The sequence below is a fragment of the Cervus elaphus genome, chromosome 5 (assembly GCF_910594005.1).
Source record: "Cervus elaphus chromosome 5, mCerEla1.1, whole genome shotgun sequence".
NCBI classification, from domain to species: Eukaryota; Metazoa; Chordata; class Mammalia; order Artiodactyla; family Cervidae; genus Cervus; species Cervus elaphus.
This window is the reverse complement of record NC_057819.1, coordinates 34,036,291-34,059,847: the sequence shown is the minus strand read 5'-3', so window position 1 is coordinate 34,059,847 and position 23,557 is coordinate 34,036,291.

The window sequence follows — 23,557 nt, the reverse complement described above, 5'->3', positions numbered from 1 at the left end:
TAGGTGAAGATCTCCTGGAGGAGGAAATGGCAACCTACTCCAGTATCTTGCCTGAAAAAATGCCATGGACAGAGGAGCCTGCCAGGCTATAGTCCAAAGAGTCATAGAGTCTGACACAATTGAGCAACTGTAGGCTTTCCCTGGTGGCTCAGACAGTAAAGAACCTGCTTGCAATGCAGGAGACCTGGGTTTGATCTCTGGGCTGGGAAGATCTCTTGGAGAAGGGAATGGTTACATACTCCAGTATTCTTGCCTGGGGAATTCCATGGACGGAGGAGTCTGGCAGGTTACAGTCCATGGGGTCACAAAGAGTCAGACAGGACTGAGCAACAGACACTTTTACTACCACTTTCACATATATACAATGGAATATTACTCCAGCCATAAAAAGGAACAAAATATTGTCATTTGCAGCAACATGGGTGGATCTAGAGACTGTCATACAGAGTGAAATAACTCAGAGAAAGAAAAATGTCATATAATATTGCTTATGTGTAGAATCTAGAAAAATGTTACAGATGAGCTTATTGGCAAAGCAGAAATAGAGTTACAAATGTAGAGAATAAATGTCATTCTGGTGACAATGAAAGGTGGGGGTATTGGACGAATTAGGAGGTTAGGATTGACATATATACACTACTAGTTAAAGTAGATAATCAATGAGAACCTGCATTTAGCCCCGGGAACTCTACTCAATTATCTGTGATGACTGAATGGGAAGGAAATCCAAAAAAAGTGGATCTATGTGTACATATAACTGATTCACTTTACTGTACAAGGAGAAACTAACACAACATTGTAAAGCAACTATATGCTCCAACATTTTTTTTAAGTGAAAAAAAGGTAAATAAATTTATATATGCTCTATTATCTATTGAATCCAGTGTTTTACAAATTTAAAATAATTTAAAGCTTGGATAAATTCTCTAGTATTTGAAAGACTAGAGCTACTGAAAGACTTTAGCAGAAATTGTAGTTTAGTTGCTAAGTCGTGTACTACTCTTTTGCCAGCTCCATGGACTATAGTCTGTCAGGCTCCTCTGTCCATTGGATTTCCTAGGCAAGAATACTCGAGTGGGTTGCCATTTCTTTCTCCAGGGGATCTTCCCAACTCGGAGACTAAACCCGTGTCTCCTGTATTGGCAGGCAGATTCTTTACCATTGAACCACCTGGGAAGTTCTAACAGAACTTCAGTTCAGTTCAGCTCAGTTCAGTCGCTCAGTCATGTCCGACCCTTTGCGACCCCATGAATCGCAGCATGCAAGGCCTCCCTGTCCATCACCAACTCCCGGAGTTTACTCAAACTCATGTCCATCCTGTCAGTGATGCCATCAAACCATCTCATCCTCGTCGTCCCCTTCTCCTCCTGCCCCCAATCCCTCCCAGCATCAGGGTCTTTTGCAATGAGTCAACTCTTCTCATGAGGCGGCCAAAGCATTGGAGTTTCAGCTTCAGCATCAGTCCTTCCAATGAACTCACAGGACTGATCTCCTTTAGGATGGACTGGTTGGATCTCCTTGCAGTCCAAGGGACTCTCAAGATTTTTCTCCAACACCACAGTTCAAAAGCATCAATTCTTCAGCACTCAGCTTTCTTCACAGTCCAACTCTCACATCCATACAAGACCACTGGAAAAACCATACCCTTGACTAGATGGACCTTTGTTGACAAAGTAATGTCTCTGCTTTTTAATATGCTGTCCAGGTTGGTCATAACTTTCCTTCCAAGGAGTAAGTGTCTTTTAATTTTGTGGCTGCAATCACCATCTGCAGTGATTTTGGAGCCCAAAACAATAAAGTCTGACACTGCTTCCACTGTTTCCCCATCTATTTCCCAAGAAGTGATGGGACCAGATGCCATGATCTTAGCTTTCTGAATGTTGAGCTTTAAGCCAACTTTTTCACTCTCCTCTTTCATTTTCATCAACAGGCTTTTTACTTCCTCTTCACTTTCTTCCATAAGGATGGTGTCATCTGCATTACTGAAGTTATTGATATTTCCCCCGGCAATCTTGATTCCAGCTTGTGCTCACTTAGGCACCCTTAATTTACAGATTCTAATATATGTCAAATATAAAAATATAAATACCTCTACAATGGATTTGCCTATAGCCATCAAAATGTAAAATAATTTTGTTAATTCACTTTTGAAACAATTCTGTAAAGATGTACTCATTAAATTTGCTATTGGCTATGAATTATATGATGGATGGGGAATGTTGCCTGTGATTCCAGTAAACAACAAATTCTGTCCACCACCAAGTCATTGGCCACTGTAACTGCCCCCTGACACTGTGCCCCTGAGGGAAAGCAAGGATGGAGATAGAACAGGTAGTATTATGTTTTTCAAATAATAACTGCATACAATTAAGGTTCATATGTAAGGAATAATTTCAGTGAGCCGAAACACTTGCTTCTTCCCATACATAGAAAGGCAGTAAAATCATTAACTTGAAATGTCTGAATTATGTGTATGTATGTGTGATTAGTAGTAATCTTTGATGCTGGACTTCATGGGTTTTCTTGTTGTTTTATTATTTTGTTTTCTGCAAAAATTCCCATATTTTCTGGTTCCTTCATTACCTCTTCAGAGCAATTCTTCCAAGTTGAGAGGCTGCCTCTGGGGCTATAGTCCTCAGCAAGGTTCCCCCCATTCCCACCAAAACAAAACAAAAGAAAACAACAAAAAAAATAAAAAACAACTTGCAACTTCTGGGATGTGTATTTTTCTTCAATCCTGCATAATTTCTACAATAATTGTAATGGAATGTCACAAGTGCGGAACTTTTGCAAAGTGAGAAAATGGGAACAAAATTATTTTTAAGTGCCATACATTTTATAAAAGTATTTTTCTGAATAGAAGACATAGTTGGATACAATGTTATTGCATTCTGTATCATTTCAGTGAACATGAATTACCTAGTAACTTCCAGGCTTTTATTAATATATTTGGAAAGTGGAAATCCTGACAACTGTCCATGTTTTTATATTTTTCTTTATTGTAATGCAAGTGCCTTACTGCAGTTTCCATTTCTGTGGCATCCACTTTAAAGACTGCTATCTCAAACACATTGTCAGCTACAGAGCAGATAAAGAGCCAGGCCACTTCCTCCCACTGATATTACTTTCTTTTAGAGATATTTGTTGATTTAAAAAACCTCCACATCAGACTACCTGTTTTCTTTTTCTTCTCTTTCCATACTTTAAATTGTCATGCTTAAGTCTTAAATTCACCAATAAGAAAAGTCCATTAAATTCTGCCCTCACTTTATTGAAATAAAAGCAGAACCCCCTTTGTGTTATCTTGCTCTTTCTACATACCAGTTACCACACTGCTTGGCCTAGATGTGCTGTATAGTTTCTAGATCATAAAAGTAATAAGCCTGTTTTTTGTTGTTGTTGTTGTTTTGTTGTTGTTGTTGTTGTTGTTTTCTTCTTCAAAGTTTCCTAGAGTTATTGCTGAAGGGGGTCTTTCAATCACAATAATAACCACAAGGGTTAGTCTAACCACAGTTGTGATTACTAATAGTTCATTTCACTTGCTGAGTCATGTCCGAATCTTTGCGACCCCATGGACCACAGCACACCAGGCTTCGCAACTCCCAGAGATTACTCAAACTCATGTCCATCAAGTCGGTGATGCCATTCAACCATCTCATCCACTGTTGTCCCCTCTCCTCCTGCCCTTGATCTTTCCCAGCATCAGGGTCTTTTCAAATGAATCAGCTCTTTGCATCAGTTGGCCAAAGGACTGGAGTTTCAGCTTCAGCATCAGTCTTTCCAATGAACACCCAGGACTGATCTCCTTTCGGATGGACTGGTTGGATCTCCTTGCAGTCCAAGGAACTTTTGAGTCTTCTCCAACACCACAGTTCAAAACCATCAATTCTTCGGTGCTCAGCTTTCTTTATAGTCCCACTCTCACATCCATACATGACTACTGGAAAAACCATACCCTTGACTAGATGGACCTTTGTTGACAAAGTAATGTTTCTGCTTTTTAATATGCTGTCTAGGTTGGTCATAACTTTCCTTCCAAGGAGTAAGTGTCTTTTAATTTCATGGCTCCAGTCACCAACTGGAGTGATTTTGGAGCCAAAAAATGTAAAGACAGCCACTGTTTCCACTGTTTCCCCATTGATTTGCCATGAAATGATGGGACCAGATGCCATGATCTTAATTTTCAGAATGTTGAACTTTAAACCAACTTTTCACTTTCCTCTTTCACTTTCAACAAGAGGTTCTTTAGTTCTTCTTCACTTTCTGACATAAAGGTGGTGTCATCTGCATATCCAAGGTTATTGATATTTCTCCTGGCAATCTTGATTCCAGCTTTTGCCTCATCCAGCCCAGCATTTCTCATGATGCACTCTGCATGCAAGTTAAATAAGTAGGGTGACAATAGAGAGTCTTGAGGTACTCCTTTCCCAATTTGGAACCAGTCTGTTGTTCTGTGTCCAGTTCAAACTGTTGCTTCCTGACCTGCATACAGATTACTTAAAGGAAGGTCAAGTGGTCTGCTATTCCCATCTCTTTCAGAATTTTCCACGGTATATTGTGACCCACACAGTCAAAGGCTTTGGCATAGTTAATAAAGCAAAAACAGATGTTTTTCTAGAACTCTCTTGCTTTTTTGATGATCCAGCGGATATTGGCAACTTGATCTCTGGTCCCTCTGCCTTTTCTAAACCCAGCTTGAACATCTGGAAGCTCACAGCTCACGTATTGCTGAAGCCTGGTTTGGAGGATTTTGAACATTACTTTACTAGTGTGTGAGATGAGTGCAATTGTGCGGTAGTTTGAGCATTCTTTGGAATTGCCTTTCTTTGGGATTAGAATGAAAACTGACGTTTTCCAGTCTTGTGGCCACTGCTGAGTTTTCCAAATTTGCTGGCATGTTGAGTGCAGCACTTTCACAGCATCATCTTTTAGTATTTGTAATAGCTCAATTGGAATTTCATCATCTCCACTAGCTTTGTTCATAGTGATGCTTCCTAATGCCCACTGACTTTACATTCCAGGATGTCTGGCTCTAGGTGAGTGATCACATCCATCGTGATCATCTGGGTCATTAATATCTTTTTTGTACAGTTCTTCTGAGTATTCTTGCCACTTCTTCCTAATATCTTATGCTTTTGTTAGGTCCCTGCATTTCAGTCCTTTATTGAGTCTGTCTTTGCATGAAATATTCCCTTGGTATCTCTAGTTTTCTTGAAGAGAACTCTAGTCTTTCCCATTATATATATATATATATATATATTTTTTTTTTACCCCCTCTAATTTCTTTGCATTGATTGCTGAGGAAGCCTTTCTTATCTCTCCTTGCTATTTTTTGGAACTCTGCACTCAAATGGGTATATCTTTCCTTCTCTCCTTTGCTTTTTGTTTCTCTTCTTTTCATAGCCTTTGGTAAGGCCTCCTCAGACAGCCATTTTGCTTTTTTGCATTTCTTTTTCTTGGGGATGGTCTTTCTCCCTGTCTCCTGTACAATGTCATGAATCTCCAGCCATAGTTCATCAGGCACTCTATCAGATCTAGTCCCTTAAATCTATTTCTCACTTCCACTGTATAGTCATAAGGGATTTGATTTAGACCATACCTGAATTGTCTAGTGGTTTTCCCAACTTTCTCCAATTTAAGTCTGAATTTGACAATAGGGAGTTCATGATCTGAGCCACAGTCAGCTCTAGGTCGTTTTTGCTGACTGTGTAGAGCTTCTCCATCTTTGGCTGCAAAGAATATAATCAATCTGATTTTGGTTATGGCCATCTGATGATGTCCATGTGTAGAGTCTTCTCTTGTGTTGTTGGAAGAGGGTGTTTGCCATGACCAGTGCATTCTCTTGGCAAAACTCTGTTAGCCTTTGCCCTGCTTCATTCTGTACTCCAAGGCCAAATTTGCCTGTTACTCCAAGTGTTTCTTGACTTTCTACTTTTGCATTCCAGTCCCCTATAATGAAAAGTACATCTTTTTTGGGTTTTAGTTCTAAAAGGTCTTGTAGGTCTTCATAGAATCATTCAGTTTCTTCAGCGTTACTGGTTGGGGCATAGACTTGGATTACCATTATATTGAATGGTTGCCTTGGAAAGGAACAGAGATCATTCTGTCATTTTTGAGATTGCATCCAAGTACTGCATTTTGGACTCTTTTGTTGACTATGAAGGCTACTCCATTTCTTCTAAGGGATTCCTGCCTACAGAAGTAGATACAATGGTCATCTGAGTTAAATTCAGCCATTCCAGTCCATTTTAGTTCTCTGATTCCTAGAATGTTGACATTCACTCTTGCCATCTTCTGTTTGACCACTTCCAATTTGCCTTGATTCATGGACCTAACATTCCAGGTTCCTACGCAACTTTGTTCTTTATCTTGTTTCTATTAGTTGTTGCTAATAAGCTCATCACAAAGAAAAACTTAAGGTAGTATATTATATGCATGTGTGTGTGTGTGTGTATATATATATATATATATATATTTGAGGGGATGTTTAGGTCTGGTACGTTCTGTGTGTCTTTGTAAGCACTAAATCGATTTCACCTAATTAATTAAAATAAGCAAACAAAAAATTACTTGTAATCACACTTAAAATCTTGGATTATTTAAAAGATTTTCAGGGTAATTCTTTGTTCATAAGAGACCTAGATTATTCTATTAATTATTAGTCTCTGATGACATTGGATTTGTTTACCTAGACCCTTGGAGGGTATTATGGTCATCATTATTTTCTAGAGATTATTTCAACTGATGAAATTTGGGGTTCTGATTTTTCACTTGTAACTTTCCAAAAGAATTTCAATTGTGCATTTTTTTATCCCATTTTTGTTTCTTCAAAAGATTAGAACATGTGATATGCAGAAAGGGGATCTTTTCATTACTCAGGATAAGCTGAGGAATCCAGAACAAATGGATCATAGATCTTAAGAGGTAAAGCAGAGGACCTAAAGGCTTAGGAGACAGGCTCAAGTTGCCTAAATATCCGGCACTATAATGTGAGAAATTATGGAAAACATATAGTCTTTTCAGTCAGTATGGTACTTCTTTAGCAATGGAGTTACTTACTTTCTGATTTTCAGGGATGCTTTAGTATGAAACACAAATCTAAAACAAAAAAAAAAAATTGCAAAAATTGTTTAAAATTTTTTGTATAATTTGTTTCTGTAATTAATTGAGAATTTTTTATCTTTAATACTCCATATATGTAGTTTACAATTTCTATATAAAATATCATTTGGACAAATAAAATTTTATTTGCTCTTTTACAATATTATGATTTTAAATCAGTATTCTTTTTCTCTATGGTACTATAGTAGTACTATAATATCTTTAATTTACAGGAAGCCCTTGCACTTTGAATAGGAAATGAAAAAATTAGTTGTCTTGAAAACTGAAGAATTTAATAGCATTCTGAATCTGTTATTATCATGCTGATGTGATTGCTCATGGTCCAGTTATATTAGATATAATATTTATTCACATTATAGTAATTGAGACAATTATATTGAGGCTACACAAACAGAACAATGAAAACACAGAAGCCTTAACAAAAGCTCTCACTTACATATGGACACATATTTGATATAGTAGACAGATTTTTGGGGGAAACCTGCATTTCCCAATGAATGATGCTGCTTCTTTCTGTACTTATGCAGAAAAAAAAAAAAAAAAGGAAACTGTAGCTTTATGTTATTCAATGGGCAAAACTGAGTTATAGATATATGTGTGAAATTTGTAGCTCCACCTTAACATCATAAGAATGTTTGGTTAACTAAGTTTGGTTGAATAAAGAAAAGTTTCAGAAATGGAAAAGTTGTATCTTAAGGAAAGATGGGTCACTCATAATCTTTTCTATTTTTTTTTTATTTTTAGAAAATGTTTGCAATGTTGTGTTTGTTTCTGCCATACAGCAATGCAAATCACCCATAATTATACATACATACTTTTTAACAGAAAAAATGTTCCTCTATGCTGTTTCATTTATAATGTTATAAACAGAATGTTTAAGTAAGTAAAAATATCCATGACTCTACAGTTGCTTAAAGCCATAGTATAGTTTGAGTAATATTTAGAAGAAAATATTTATTTCCAAACAATTTTAGAATTATCAAAAGATGAGCATTAACTATAGATTCTCTGACATTGCTTTTATTCTTCTTCTTCTTTTTTTTTTTAAAGGAAGCTTGATATTGAATGAAAGTTCTTACACAAATGTTTAGATACTACACTTATTACTAGTATTGTTGCATCGAAATCATTTAATAATATGCAAAAAGATTCAGGTACACCTCCTTTTATTGTGCTTGCTTTACTGAGCTTTGCAGAAACTACAGTTTTACAAATTGAAGGTTTGTAGCAATTCTGTATCAAGCAAGTCTATCAGTGACAATTTTCCAACAGCATTTGCTCACTTCATACTTCTATGTCACATCTTTGTAATTATCATAATATTTCAAATAATTTTATTATTATTATTATAGTCATTATGTGATCTGTGATCAATGATCTTTGATGTCACTACTATGACTTTCTGAAAACTCAGATGATAGCATTTTTAGCAATATTTTAAAGTTAAAAGATGCACTCTTTTCTGACATAATGTTATTGACTATTATAAAAATTACTGAACAGAACCCTAGCAAAATAGAATCAGGATACCAGAAAGGAGAGCTCACATGCCCTGTGAGGACAGTAGAGCCCAGTGGGAAGAAGACTCCTCTTCTTTCCTGGCCAAGGCTTAGTCAATAGAAAGCCATGGACTCGTTGTTTACTAGAGCCCTCCCAATTTCTTTTCACTCCTTATTAAAAGCATTCTCCTTCCCTTACCTTGAGAGGACTTGCGTGTGGCTTAATATGATGGTAGACTCACGAGTCTCAGATCAGTATTTTGGTGTCCTTCACAGGGACCAGAGAGGACATTCATTTGCTTCAGGGCAGGTGAGCAAACAGATGTGGTACCAGCAATTGGCCCTGTTGTTACTCATTACATTCTTGCTGCCCTGGAGTTGGTAGACATATCTGTCTCCTGGATCTGAGCTCTTATTCTCTTGCATTTGAAGCTCTCCAGATTTAATTGAGAATCTATTCAAAGGTTTTGTCTTTCTGGTTAAGGCCTTCTTCTGTATATGAGTACTTTTTTGTCGTTTTTTTTTTTTTTTCTGATCTTGAGATCAGACAGTTTCAATGAAAGCTAGGTGGAATTGGGGCAAAGGCAATTGGAGAGAGACTGCTTAAAATAAATCTGCTAGGCTTTCAGCTTTTGGCCCAATTCCTTTGGAAGGAAGAGTCTCCTCTGAAGACTGACTTCAGAAATCCCTTCAGCCTGAGAAAGCTGTCTTCTTAGAGCTGGCTGGAATTGACTTACAAGCTGTTTGAATTGAGCTTTTGTCCTCTAAGCTCTTTGAGCTGTTTGAAAATTCTTATGTATTTTAGAGAATGGGATCCAGGTGATCTAAATATTTTGAGGGTATCCCCTTCCTATATGGACTTCAATAGTTTTATGTTGAAAATTATGGTCCTTCTTCATAATCATTTCTAACTAAATGGACCAATCTGACCAACAACAATTTAGAATTTCAATGACCATTAAGGGGAACTCTTGAAATCCTCAGACTTAATTTCCATAATATTGTATTGGACTAATAGCAAAGTTTTTTAGAGAAACACAGTAATCAGCCTAGGAAAAGGAAAAACAAAACCAATAGCTGTTGATTTAATAAAAAGGAGAAAGCTCTGATTTTGGATCAAATAACAACACAATCCTGTTGCAGACTCTAAATATTCAACTCCTCACCACTATCTGTGCTTTGAACTGTTGGTATACTGAAAAAATTATAGCCTTGATGAATCTGTATTGGTGGGGAAACGTTGACAAAGCTGTGAAAGTGACTAACTTCTTGTTCCACTTGTCCGAAGTACAAAAAGGAAAGCCTGTTCATACTGCCCTGGGACATTTTAAACTACCCAATGGACCATTTGAGGTCTGGAAATGGATTTTGTGTAACTTTCACATTTTTGTTGTTGTTGTTCAGTTGCTCAGTCGTGTCTGACTCTTTGTGACCCTACGGACAGCAGCATGCCAGGCTTCTCTGTCCTTCACCATCTCCTGGAGCTTTCTCAAACTCATGTCCACTGAGTCAGTGATGCCATATAACCATCTCATCCTCTGTCACCCCCTTCTCCTCCTGTGTTCAATCTTTCCCAGCATGAGTCTTTTCTAATGAGTTGGCTCTTTACATAAAGTGGTCAAAGTATTGGAGTTTCAGTATCGGTCCTTCCAATAAGTATTAAGAATTGATTTCCTTTAGGATTGACTGATTTGATCTTTTTACAGTCCATGGGACTCTCAAGAGTCCTCTCCAATACCACAGCTCAAAAGCATCAATTCTTCAGTGGTCAGCCTTCTTTATGGTCTCTCACATCCATATATGACTATTGGAAAAACCATAGCTTTTACTTATAGAACTTGTTGGCAAAATAATGTTATTCCTTTTTAATATACTGTCTAGGTTTGCCATTGCTTTTCTTCCAAGGAGCAATTGTCTCTTAATTTCATGGCTACAGTCACCTTTTGCAGTGATTTTGGAGCCCAATAAAATAAAGTCTGTTACTGTTTCCACTGTTTCCCCACCTATTTGCTAAGAAATGATGGGACTGGATGCCTTGATCTTAGTTTTCTTTCTTAAAATTAATTTATGTATTTTAATTGGAGAATAACTACTTTACAATATTATGGTGGTTTTTGCCTTACATTGACATGAATGCACATGTGTCCCCCCATCCTGAACCCCCCTCTGAACCCCCATCCTGAACCCCCTCCCACCTCCCTCCCCACCCTATCCTCTGGGTTGTCCCAGAGCATCGGTTTCGAGTGCTCTGCTTCATGCATCAAACTTGCACTGGTCATCCAGTTTACATATGGTAATATACATGTTTCAATACTATTCTCTCATATCATCCCACCCTTGCCTTCTCCCACATTGTCCAATAGTTTGTTCTTTACATCTGTGTCTCTTTTGCTTCCTTGTATGTAGGATCATCATTACCATCTTTCTAAATTCCATATATATGTGTTAATATACTGTATTGATACCTCTCTTTCTGACTTACATCACTCTGTACAATAGGCTCCAGTTTCATCCACCTCATTAGAACTGGCTCAAATACATCCTTTTTTATAGCTGGTTAATATTCCATTGTGTATATATAGCACACCTTCCTTATCCATTCATCTGCTGATGGACATCTAGGTTGCTTCCATGTCCTAGCTATTGTAAAGAGTACTGTAATGAACATTGGGGTACATGTGTCTCTTGCAATTTTGGTTTTCTCAGTGTGTATGCCCAGCAGTGGGATTGCTGGGTCATATGGCAGTTCTATTTCCAGTTTTTTCAGGAATCTCCACACTGTTCTCCATTGCGGCTCTATCAATTTTCACTCTATTGATCTTAGTTTTCTATATGTTAAGTTTAAAGCCAGCTTTTTAACTTTCCTCTTTCACTTTCATCAACAGGCTCTTTAGTTCCTGTTCACTTTCTGCCATAAAAGTGGTGTCATCTGCGTATCTGACATTATTGATATTTTTCCTGGAAATCTTGATTCCAGCTTGTGCTTCATTCAGCCTGGTATTTCTCATGATATACTCTACATATTAGTTAAATAGCCAGGGTGACAATAAGCAGTCTTGATGTACTCCTTTCCCAATTTGGAACCAGTCCATTGTTTCAAGTCAGGTTCTGTTGCTTCTTGACCTGCATACAGGTTTCTCAGGAAGCAGGTAAAGTGGTCTGGTATTTCCATCTCTTTAATAATTCTCCACAGTAAAAAATAATAATAATAAAAAAAAGAATTTTCCACAGTTTGTTGTGATCCACACAAAAATCAAAGGTTTTAGCCCACACATTATGGATATATATTTTAGTCAAGGAATCATGTTTTCACACTGCACTGAAGCTTTCACTTGCAGTCAGACTGCCTATTCTGTGTCTAAAATCCTTTTAGAAAAGATTATCCTTATTGGAAAACTCCTGTCTTGCTACATGGTTATTATTGTCATTCAGCTGTTAAGTTGTGTCTGACTCTTTGTCAACCCATGGACACACTGTACTGTAGTAGTAGGACAGTAGAGTGTAGTCCAACTCTGTCCTTCACTATATCCCAGAGTTTGCTAAAACTCACATCCTTTGAGTCAGTGATGCCATCCAACTGTTTCATCCTATGTTGCACCATTCAGCTCATGCCATCAATCTTTCCCATCATCAGGATTTTTTCCAGTGGGTTGGCTCTTCACATTAAGTGGTCAAAGGATTGGTGCTTCTGCATCAGTCCTTTCTGTGAATATTCAGGGTTGATTTCTTTTAGAATTGACTAATTTGATATCTTTGCTTCCAAGGGCTTCTGAAATTGCCAGCACTACAATTCAAAAGCATCAGTTTTTCAGTGCTCAGCCTTCTTTTATGGTCCAAGACTCATATCTGTGCATAACTACTGGAAAGACCATAGATTTGACTACATGGATTTGTTGGCAAAATGTTACATCTGCTTTTTAATACACTTTCTAGGCTTGTCATAGTTTCTTCCAAGGAGAAAGCATATTTTAATTTCACATCTTCAGTCACCATCCACAGTGATTTTGAAGGCCAAGAAAATAAAATGTGTCACTCTTTCCACATTTACTTGCCATGAAACAATGGGACTGGGTACAATGGCCGTAGTTCTCTGAATGCTGAGTTTTAAGCCAGCTTTTTCACTCTCCTCTTTCACCCTCAACAAGAGTCTCTAGTTCCTCCTCACTTTCTGCCATTAGAGTGGTATAATTTGCATGTCTGAATGTTGCATTCAGACAACATGTTACATGTTGTTGATATTTCTCCTGGTATCCTTGATTCCAGATTGTGATTTATCCAACACAGCATATCACATAATGTAATCTGCATATAAGTTAAATATGCAGGGTGACAACATACAACCTTAACGTATTTCTTTTCCCAATTTTGAACCAGTGCATTTTTCCATGTCCAGTTCTAACTGTTGCTTCTTGATCTGCATACAGGTTTCTCAGGACACAGATAAGCTGTTCTGACACTCCCATCTCTTGTAGAATTTTTCTATTTTCCACAGTTTGTTGTGATTCACACAGTCAAAGTAGACAATAAAGTAGAAGCAGATTTTTTTTTCTGGAATTCTCTTGCTTTTTCTATGAGTCAATGAATGTTGGCAATTTTATCTCTGGTTCTTCTGCTTTTTCTAAATCCAACTTGTACATTTGAAAGTTCTTAGTTCATGTACTGTTGAAGCCTGGCTTGAAGGATTTTAAGGCTTACATTGCTAGTGTGTGAGCTGAACACAATTGTGTGGTAGTTTGTACATTCTTTGGCACTACCCTTTTTGGAATTGGTATGAAAACAGACCTTTTCCAGTCCTGTGGTCACTGCTGCATTAGGGGGCTTCCCTAGTGGCTCAGATGGTAAAAATCTGCCTGCAATACAGGAGGCATGGGTTTAATCTCTGGGTCGGGAAGATAGCCTGAAGAAGGTTATGGTTACCCACTCCAATATTCTCACCTGGAACATTCATGGGTGGAGGAGCCTGGCAGGCTACCTGTCCAACAGGCAGGCTGTCCATGGGGTCACAAAGAGTCAGACACAACTGAGTGACTGACACTTCACTTCATGCATTTATAATTCACTCCATTGTTAGACCTGAATTGTAACTCTCTGATGATCTCTAATGAATCCATCTTTTCTGGAGAACCATCTACTAATCTGTTACTTTAAGATCAACAGGACTTAATAGACTATAGAATAATGTTAACATAATTTTTATATATAGTAGAAAACCAATAAATTATTTAACTTGCTTTATTACAATATTCACTTTATTGCAGTTTTCTGTAACTGAATCCACAGCATCTTCATGGTATGCTTATAATATAACTAGCATTTATATTAACCTTGGTGATTTCAAAGATTGTTCATCACAGATATTATTTAATGATAACACCGACTTAAAGGAATTAGGCAGCCATTGTTTTCTCACTTTTTTTTTTTTTTTAAATGGGGGAAGTTGGTAAAAGCTTTCCTAAACTGCAGCAAATGTTTTTACTATGCAGTTTTATACCTCTTTACTGAATTCAAACTTACATAAGATAAAATTAAAATAATCTAAGTATATTTTTGAAGTTACATAATTGTTCATGTTTACTATTGAGTGTAAAATAGTTTCATCACCACCAAAATTATTTTTAAGATGTAGACTGAACTATCCAATAGTGTGTATCTTACAGAGGTGTTCACGGTAATTTGCTTCCAAGCAAAATATCCATGGTTCTATGGCATTCTCTTTCTTTCTTTATTTCAGAAGTTTATTTCAATTACTCAAAGACTGAAAATCTAAGAACCTTCTGTAAGGTTTTGTATATCCTCTTAAATTTTTCTTTAAGGAACATTTTGAATGTGGAGAAATATTTCTGTGCTCCTACAGAACCCAGAATTCTTGCAAGTATTTTGCTAAGAACTGCAGATTCTGGGCTAAGCAGAAACTTGGGAATTTCATTCACATCTGTAAAATTTGTTGTTGTTGCTGTTTAATTGCTAAGTCATGTCCAACTCTTTTGCAGCCCCAGGGACTGTGACCTGCAAGGCTCCTCTGTCCAAATGGGATTTCACAGGCAAGAATACTGAAGTGGGTTGCCATTTCCTTCTTCAGGGTATCTTCATGACCCAAGGACTGAACACCTGTCTCCTACATTGACAGGCAGATTCTTGACCACTGAGTTGCTCGGGAAGCCCATAGAGAGTTTTATGTAACTCCAAAGGTATATGCCTACATTGCCAGGAAAAATGAAGACTGGTACCAGAAAGATACCAGTAGGTTGTAAATTTCAGGCACCAAGTGTTATGTGATCCTTGGAGCATTTATTTACATGCCAAAATGTGTGTGCTTGAACACAGAATCTTTTCTGTTTAGCCTCCAAAGAGCAAAGTCTTTTCATTCTCTAGATGAAAACAACAACATCTGTGTTGTTCTAGTGTATATAAACTGACAAAATAAATGCATTTTTAGTCTCCATTTATGTTGTGACCTAGAATTTTGTGTGGGAGACATTTAGGGTTTTATTGAACTGCCCAGTTGTAAGACTTGGTCTGTGTGAATTCCAAGCTTATTATTCAGTTTTTAAGGAAACAATAATATCTTTCCATAATTCCAATCTTATGTATATTTGAATGTTATTTAAATATTATTTAAATAAATTGTTTATGTATTATTTAAATCATTTAGATGGCTATTTAAAAAAAAAATTTATTAAAATTCAAAAGTTCCCTTGCAGGAAAAGACACATGCAATTCTCTGTCATCACATGTATGAATCATTTCTTATTTTCATATAATTTTGTAGGAAATTATACAATTAAAATATGCTTGAATACACTTGTTCTGTCTAGTGATGAAAAGTAATTGACATCAGACTGCTCTTAATTCTCTAAAAACCACAAATCTGGACAAAATATATGAGACAAAAATATGAGATAAATGTTTTCCAGCATTTGGTAATACAAACTGCAGTTACAGAAAGAAAAAATGATCATAATGCATATCTCCTCACAGCTCTCTGTCCATGTTCTGTTCCTGAACTGACAGAATAAGCTCTAGTCCTAGTAGACTGTGGTGGTCCCTCTGAGTTCAGGAGGTGAAGATCAGAGTTCCAGGGCAGATGAACTGGCTGAACTTAGCAAAAGAGAGTACTCAAGAGGAGGATGCTTCCCAGATAGAAAACTCAGAATTCTGTGTAGAAATTTCTTGAGACCCCTTGGCAAAGAACAGGGCAGTACATGCTCAGAGCAACATCATATAAGACAAGAAGGAAGCTGCATGATACTGAAAATATAACAGAGACACTAAATGTCAAGTGGTGCTGTGGAAATATTGGACTTCCAGAGAAGTCATAATATATATATTGTCACTCTTAGCATTCACTTGTGACAATAGAAAGACTACACTTAACAACAAAGACTATGTCTCAGGTCTTAAATGGATTATTATCTCAAGAATATCTAAACATAAGCCCTGCAAAAGCCACAGGGAAGACAAAATTGAATATTGAGTCCTACTGTAACCCAGGAGGTCTCTATGGAGCCTTCCTGGAACAGATAGCCCCATTCCATGTCTTCCATCTGCTCTTTTTCTGTAGAAAACTTTTAGCTTCCTAGGACTTCAAGTTCCAAAGAGTAAACTTAATCAAAGTGAGAAAATGTAGAAAGAAAGGAAATTAATCATGCAAGACAAAATAACAGTAGTTTAGCCTTTGAACAAAGCCAAGAACTTTCAGTTTCTCCTCAAGGACTATAGATAACATTCTGAGTCATGTCCTTTGAGCTGTTGTGCAGATAGTGAAACTTTCACCAGGTGAAAGAAGTCAATTGTTTGTTGCCCACAAGGACACAGACCTGAGAGTGGTTGGAATAAGAAGTTTGATGATGTTGACTTCCAGTTGCCTCACCACCGATGGATCAGAAGAATGCTCATGAGTGGACCATGCATGCCATAGCCCTCTCCCTCACTTTGTCTCTACCTCTTTTTCCTGAACGCAATCAAGGATAAGATTCTGGAACCTTTGAATACCAACTCCCTGGACTCCTAACTTGATGCCTACAATAAAAGCTGCACTTTTCATCATCACAGTCTAGTGTCAGTAGATTTGCTTTACTGGCCACAGATAAGTGGGCCCAAGTTTGACTTGGTAACACCACCAGGTTAGAGGAATTTGGACAACCATTTGGATTTTTCACAGTTGTATGAGTAGAACCTAAGAGCAAGTTGCCTAAGTTCAAATGCTCAGCTTGTAATTAAACATGGTTTTGAAAAATCAACACTATTTAGAAAAAATATGGTAATTCTGGTCATCTTTAATGTACCATCAACAACATCATTTCCAAAATAAAAATTATGCAACATGAGAAAGAGCAGGAAAATGTGACAAACAAAACACCTGTCACAGATGATTATGTTGTTGAAGGTAGGAGACAGACTTAATTAATTTTAAATGTTTTAAAATTACTAATGGAATGTGTGACTGAAGAGAAAGGTAAATGAAAAAGATGGGAAAGATAAAGGAAGCCATGAATAACTGTCACATGAGCCAACATTGATAGTTCTCACAAGTATCATATTGAGGGAAAAAAGCATGCATTTATACATGCTATATTATTTCATTATATAAAATTGTAGAATGGGTCATAGTAACCTATTGTGTAAATCATATGTTTATACTTATGGCTGATTCACACTATTAAAGGGTAGAAACAATACAACATTGTAAATCAATTAAACTCCATTTAAAAATAAATTTAAAAAATCACATCACTGGTTTCCTGGTACCAAAGTAGGAAGGGATGATGGCATAAGGGAACCAGGAAGCTGGCTGAGGTGATTGACGCAAATATTCTGCATCTCTATTGAGGAGGTTAGAACTGGACATGTAACAGACTGGTTCCATATAGGAAAAGGAGTACGTCAAGGCTGTATATTGTCACCCTGCTTATTTAACTTATATGCAGAGTACATCATGAGAAACTTTGGGCTGGAGGAAGCACAAGCTGAAATCAAGATTGCTGGGAGAAATATCAATAACCTCAGATATTCGGATGACACCACCCTTATGGCAGAAAGTGAAGAAGAACTAAAGAGCCTTTTGATGAAAGTGAAAGAGGAGAGTGAAAAAGTTGTCTTAGAGCTCAACATTCATAAAACTAAGATCATGGCATCCAGTCCCATCTTTTCATGGCAAATATATGGGGAAACAATGGAAACAATGACAGACTTTATTTTGAGGGGGGGCTCCAAAATCACTGCAGATGGTGACTGCATCCAGGAAATTAAAAGATGCTTGCTCCTTGGAAGAAAAGTTATGACCAACCTAGATAGCATATTAAAAAGCAGAGACATTACTTTGCCAACAAAGTTCTGTCTGGTCAAGGCTATGGTTTTTCCAGTAGTCATATATGGATGTGAGAGTTGAACTATGAAGAAAGCTGAGTGCCAAAGAATTTATGTTTTTGAACTTTTGGTGAAGACTCTTGAGAGTCGCTTGGACTACAAGGAGACCCAATAAATCCATCCTAAAGGATTTCAGTCCTAAGTGTTCATTGGAAGCACTGATGTTGAAGCTGAAACTCCAATACTTTGGCCATCTGGTGCAAAGAGCTGACTCATTTGAAAAGACCCTGATGCTGGGAAAGATTGAAGGCAGGAGGAGAAGGGGACAACAGAGGATGAGATGGTTGGATGGCATCACTGACTCAATGGACATAAGTTTGGGTAAATTCCAGGAGTTGGTAATGAACAGGGAGGCTTGGTATGTTGCAGTCCATGGGGTCACAAAGAGTCAGACACGACTGAGCCACTGAACCGAACTGAATTGAGGGAGTTACATCAGTATAGGTATTTCTCAAAAGTCACTGAAATGTGAACCTAAAATATGAATATTTTGATTTATGAAATAAATTACAAGATGGTTGCTCCTTGGAAGGAAAGCTATAATGAATCTCGATAGCACATTAAAAAGCAGAGTTGACAAAGATCTATGTAGTCAAAGCTATGGTTTTCCAAGTAGTCATGTACAGATGTGAATTGGACCATAAAGGAATCTGAGCACTGAAGAATTGATGCTTTTGAATTGTGATGCTGGAGAAGACTCTTGAGAGTACCTTGGACTGCAAGGAAATCAAACCAGTCGATCCTGGAAATCAAACCAGTCAATCCTAAAGGAAATCAACCCTGAATACTCATTGGAAGGACTGTTGTTGAAGCTGAAGCTCCAGTAATTTGGCCTGCTGAGTCAGCGGACTGAAAAGACCCTGACGCTGGAAAAGATTGAAGGCAAAAGAGAAGAGGGTGGCAGAGAATGAGATAGTAGGTAGTATCACTGACTCAATGGATATGAATATGCGCAAACTCCAGGAGATAGTGCAGGACGGAAGAGCATGGTATGCTGGAATCCATGGGGTCACAAAGAGTAGGATATGAATTAGCAGCTGAACAACAACAATGCCTCAGTAAAGTTGAGAAACTACATTTAATCAGTAATCTCAAATTATATTTTGGAAAATATCCTTCCTGAGGAAATCTTTATATCTTTATTAATGTCTATTAATAAATTGACATAATAAGATACACTTCTTATTAATATATTATCAGTTCAGAAAGTGTGGCACAATTACAAATAAAAACAGTACTACTTGGTTTGAAATCATTCTTGAAGACTGTTGGCAATTTCTAGTACAGTTAATCTTGTACCTACCAAAAAAGAAAACAAAAAAACAAACAAAAAAAAAAACAACAGTACTGAGCTCCAAAAAGAAATCTTGTATCACAGCAGGTTCCAGAAAGCAGTCATCATCTTTTGCTGAGATCATTATTTTAAAATGCTCTTGGGTATGTTCTGAATTATAGAAAATGTTAGTTTAACTGTAGCAAAATATGATTATACTAACACTTAGAAAAATGTTTTTAATCAGTAATAAACATCTCATCTAGTTTTTTTTGTTTTTTTTTTACCTATTTGCCTTAAAATTAGAGCAAAATATCTCATTTATAGATAATCATCCAAATAGACCAAATGTTTCCATATGAACTTAATGCTTTCTGGAACTAATTCAAAATAGTATTATTATTTTTGTTTTAACAATACTTGTATTTTTTTATTTAATGATTAAGTATGAGTGAAAAAGTCAATATGAAATCCTAATTAAAAGAGGATTTTTAAGTCTCCTGCTCACTCTGCAAATCCATGTTTGTATTCTGTCTCAACTTATTTTTCTACTATATTAAATCATTTGGTTGTTTTTCCAGATGTTCTCTTCAAAAATTTTCCCCCTAACTCAAAATTTCAAAAATAAAACACTTTCATATTGATTTCCTCTTAAGAACTTAATGCACTAACTTCATGACAGAAAGCAATTAAAATTAGGTAATAATATGAATAAGAATTTTGTATTATGATTGTTCAGGTGGTTATTATGTTTTCTCTGAACAAAGTATGGTAATGTAGCTTTTTAAAAAATCATATTAGAAATTTACATTTCTAGATAATATAGTCTGGTTAATATATTTGCTTAGATAAAATAACATACTTCTGGAGAGTAGAACTTTCTCTTGGATCCCACAATAAAAATAAAAGTAATAATAATGTTAACAAGTTAACATGTTAACTTAGTTAACTAAGCTGATATATAGAGCTTAGTTCAATATTCTTGGATGTCTCTTTTCAGCAATGTCTCTTTTTCCAGCAGTGTCACTGTTCCCTGCTGATAGTGACAGGCATTAAACTCTGTAGGAATCCCTTTCCTGCCAAGGCTTTCAACAGCTATACCAGACAAGCACCAGGCTACAGGACTCTGGGATCTATAATGAAACAGAGCCAGCCTCCCACCCTATCTATAAAGGAACCTAACAAGGAAGTGATTGACAATTTTTACAGTTTCTAGCTTGAGAATTCTAAAAATGCAGTCACATACTTAAAATTGACATATCATTCAGGCTTTTATTACACTTGAAGAATTTGAATTATCTTTCACTGAATCACAGAAAATAGCAAATATTCAATATATATTATTTGTATATATACTAGCTAATATATACAAAGGACTAATAGCATATTGGCCCCAGGGATAGCCCCTTGATTTCAAATATAGACAATCACAGCACCACTTCATCTGAGCACCATGACAAATAAATCCAACTTATGTTTTTTCTGCTATGATCTTGTCTCTCTCTTCTGAATGGGGAGATTTTTGTTTATTCTTTGGCCCTGTTACCTTACTAAGCACATAGCACAGTGAAGTAAAATTAAGAGAAAGAAGAAACAAAATAGAACCTGTTCCGAGTGTTTAGATTTAGTCATAACTAACAGGCTTCATCCTGTAGACATCAACCAACATATGACAATTAATATCTCTCCTCCTCCCCTCTTCATTAACAGTATTTCTGACATTCTCAAGGGAAATTTTATTGCTAAAATGTCTTAAATACTTTAAGTACACAGAAATATAGTATTAGATATAGCTTAAATAGTACTTGTAAGATAATATTTTAACTTTGTTTGTTTGTAATTGCAAAGACAATTCATTGTTTCATCCATTTAGTCCATATTTATTGAATGTTGTTATATGCATGACACATGTTAGGTTCTGTAACTGCAGCAATAAAGAAGATAAAACAACTTCAAACTCCTTCAAAAGTATAAAAAATCAGTCTTACATAATGTAATGTGGAGCAAAATGAAGAAGATTGCTATTGGTTGAAGTCAACTTGTTTTTAGATTTTGGAAACAAATACAAAGTTCTCTAGAGTAAGGTGTCACTTGACAATCACTCTAAAATTCTCTGTTTCAAGTTGTAAGATCAAGGTGTGTGTGTAGCTATAGAAGAAATAAAGATTATTTAACCAGTGGTCCAGTTCTAAAGTTCAAAGAGACAAAAATGTGCAGAAGAAATATGAGAAACAGATAAACATGTGGCTTTTATTTTGTACAAACAAGTCTGTTAATGAGAATGAGGCCATCAAATGGAGAAATGATCACCAAACCATGGACCAAGAAATTGTGCCTTAAAGTGCTTCACTTTGAATCAAACTCTTCCCTAAATGAGAAAACCTAATTAAAAAGTGCCTCTGACAAACAGAATATGGTAAGGTTGTTTTAGAAGTTATTTCAGATAAGTAATCCAATTTGAAGTCAATGTTTACTCCAATTCAACCCCATGTCCTATATAGTAATGAGATTACCCATTAATGTTGAGCTACTTGGCACCACTGAACTTTGAAAGAACAAAAACTGTGGTAGGTATTAGAAGAGAAAGAGAAAATAGAGAGATAGAGGAAGAATATATGACATAAGACACACACATGAAAAGACAGTAGAGGAAGAGATAAGAGTTCTCCATGACTCCAGAGGAACCAAAACAGGATAAAACCAGATCTAGCAATATTCACACATGCATGTGCACAAGCATACACACACACACTTGCTGTCATACATTCAGATGCCATAATTAAAATGAATAACACATAATATATTTGATTAAAAAAAAAAAACGACCAGAATAAGATCAAACAAGTTCTTCTGTTAAGTAATCTCACTTTACAAAAATAATAAATAGCACACATTGTAATTCATCATCTTTCAAGTTGTCCTATTTTCTTTCTAGAGAAGCTAACCAAAAAAACAAATGAAAATTGTTCTCATATCTCTCATCTTCAGTTTCATTTTTTATGTAGTCTCATTTCTTTTCTGTCAACACCTTAAGATGCCTCACTTACATTTGACTTCTTGACACCTGTTTTCATCTCTGTGTGACAGTCATCTTGATTTAAAACCTCTGTCTCCTTTGGCCAGGAGACTGTCTAAAATTCTTACAGGAGGTACTCAAAAAATAGTAATTGCATTGAAAACACAAATATTACTTTAATTAATGACTGGCACAATTCAGTTCAGTTCAGTTCAGTCGCTCAGTTCAGTTCAGTTCAGTTCAGTCGCTCAGTCGTGTCCGACTTTTTGGGACCCCATGAATCACAGCACGCCAGGCCTCCCTGTCCATCACCAACTCCTGGAGTTTACTCAAACTCATGCCCATAGAGTCGGTGATGCCATCCAGCCATCTCATCCTCTGTCGTCCCCTTCTCCTCCTGTTCCTAGGCCCTCCCAGCATCAGGGTCTTTTCCAATGAGTCAACTCTTCACATGAGGTGGCCAAAGTACTGGAGTTTCAGCCTCAGCATCAGTCCTTCCAATGAACACTCAGGACTGATCTCCTTTAGGATGGACTGGTTGGATCTCCTTGCAGTCCAAGGGACTCTCAACAGTCTTCTCCAACACCACAGTTCAAAAGCATCAATTTTTCGGCCCTCAGCTTTCTTCACCGTCCAACTCTCACAACCATACATGACCACTGGAAACACAATAGCCTTGACCAGACAGACTTTTGTTGGCAAAGTAATGTCTCTGCTTTTTAATATGTTATCTAGGTTGGTCATAACTTTCCTTCCAAGGAGTAAGCATCTTTTAATTTCATGGCTGCAATCACCATCTGCAGTGTTTTGGAGCCCCCAAAGATAAAGTCTGACACTATTTCCACTGTCTCCCATCTATTTCCCATGAGGTGATGGGACCAGATGCCATGATCTTAGTTTTCTGAATGTTGAGCTTTAAGCCAACTTTGTCACTCTCCTCTTTCACTTTCATCAAGAGGCTTTTTAATTCCTCTTCACTCTCTGCCATAAGGGTGGTGTCATCTGCATATCTGAGGTTATTGATATTTCTTCTGGCAGTCTTGATTCCAGCTTGTGCTTCTTCCATCCCAGCGTTTCTCATGATGTACTCTGCATATAAGTTAAGTAAGCAGGGTGACAAAATAGAGCCTTGATGTACTCCTTTCCCAATCTAGAAACAGTCTGTTGTTCCATGTCCAGTTCTAACTGTTGCTTCCTGTTCAGTCGCTCAGTCATGTCCAACTCTTTGCAACCCCATGAACCGCAGCACACCTGGCCTCCCTGTCCATCACCAACTCCCAG